The 1,687-nt window shown below is 31.2% G+C and overlaps 1 pseudogene; it reads right to left on the minus strand.

The window, feature by feature from the left end:
• Positions 1 to 251: 251 nt before the first annotated feature.
• Positions 252 to 864, minus strand: LOC121220116 (monothiol glutaredoxin-S9-like; annotated as a pseudogene).
• Between the last annotated feature and the right edge of the window lie 823 nt (positions 865 to 1,687).

Here is a 1,687-nt window from a genome sequence, read left to right on the forward strand (position 1 = left end):
AGGAGGGTAAATAAAGAAAAACCAATGGTAGCAGACCAAGGGATAATGGCATAAAGCTTAGAATTTTTCTTTTAAAATAGTTTTTTTTTTTGCTTGAGTTGCTTGTGATTTTCCTTTTTTTTTTTTAATTTTCATTGGATTTTAATGCATATACATACAATTATGAGTGGGGTTTTCAAGGTGGAGGACATCAGGATCTTGTTAAGTCATATACATGCATACATACATATATATATATTTACATTTGAGCATTATGTAACATTAGCTTCATTAAGAAATAGGAACAGATTACATGCTACTGCTAGAGAGCTAGCACATGCTGTTTCACTAGAGACTTGCATATTTGAGCCAAATTTTATTGATTGTTACATCATTTAACACCAAGTTTGATAGGGCTTCAGCATAGGTATCAGCTCTCCACTTAGATGGAGGGACATGACTTCATTGGTTGACCCTACGAGCCTTCCGCCAACGAAGATGGCCGGAACTGGCGCGTTACAGCCCAACCTCATGAGAGTTTTTTTCTATTTCCCTGCCTTCGGGGTCTTGATCGATCTCGTGGACAGTTGAGGTTACCCCGAGCTCTTGAAATAGAATGGTGATTGCATAACACAGGCAACATGAGCTCTTGCTGAATACCACAACATCTTTCTCTGAGGCCAATCTCATCAGCTTGTCCATGTTAAAAGTGTGGATCCACAATGTCCGCTTTCGATTTGATTTAAAGTTCTAAGACCATTGGATCGAATTCTGACGGTATTTGAATTCAATCCAATGGTATAAAATTTTCGGATTTGAGAAGGTGAAAGTGAGAAAAAAGGGAGAAAAGGTTTCAAAGCTTAAAGTTGTAGTTTGGAACTGAAAAGCTCCCATGGTAGAGTATATATAGGGACATGTTGTACACTCTTTAGTTTGAAGAAGAACATTCAAAAGAAAATGTGCTTTTACCTAGATGCTAAAAACCAAAAAAAGTTACTTTATGATATGGGAACTACTGTGTTTCCATGGATTTAAACAAGTTGTCAAAACAAGTTTTCTATGCTATAACTATCAAACTCAGGGATGAGCGTTCGAACAAGTCGAGTGGAATTTTTTTTGAGTTAATCGAGTTGATGAGTCATATTTTATCATCCTAACTTAATTTGAATTTTTTTAATCAAGTCAGGTGAAATAAAATCCGAGTCAAGTTGAATTAAGTTAAATTGTTCGAGTTAAATTAAAAAACTAAACATGTTAAATTAAAATCTTATTAATGTATAACTAATTCCATATTAGAGCACATAAATTTGAAACCATAAATAAGTATGATAAACTTGAATTATTAATTAACTTATTTAGGTCCCAAAATTATCATTTTAGAAAATTTTTAAAATTTGAACTTTCTTTCTATATTCTTTAGAATTTTTTTTAGAATTTTTATAATTTTTTTAAAAAATATAAATTTTAAATTTTTTATAAATATTTTGAATTTTTTTTGTAATTTATGTTGAAAGAGACCAATTTACTCATTTTCAAAATTGACAGAGACTAAATGAGTATTTAGACCAATCTATTACTCGAAATATTTGAATTATTTTAGTTATTCAAATTGTAAAATTCAATTCGACTCGAACTCGAAACTCAAATTACTTATTCGAATTGACTCGAACAACTCAATTTGATTAACTCGAAATTCGGAATTTTTTTC

Source organism: Gossypium hirsutum, chromosome D08 (genome assembly GCF_007990345.1).
Source record: "Gossypium hirsutum isolate 1008001.06 chromosome D08, Gossypium_hirsutum_v2.1, whole genome shotgun sequence".
In the NCBI taxonomy this organism is placed as follows: domain Eukaryota; kingdom Viridiplantae; phylum Streptophyta; class Magnoliopsida; order Malvales; family Malvaceae; genus Gossypium; species Gossypium hirsutum.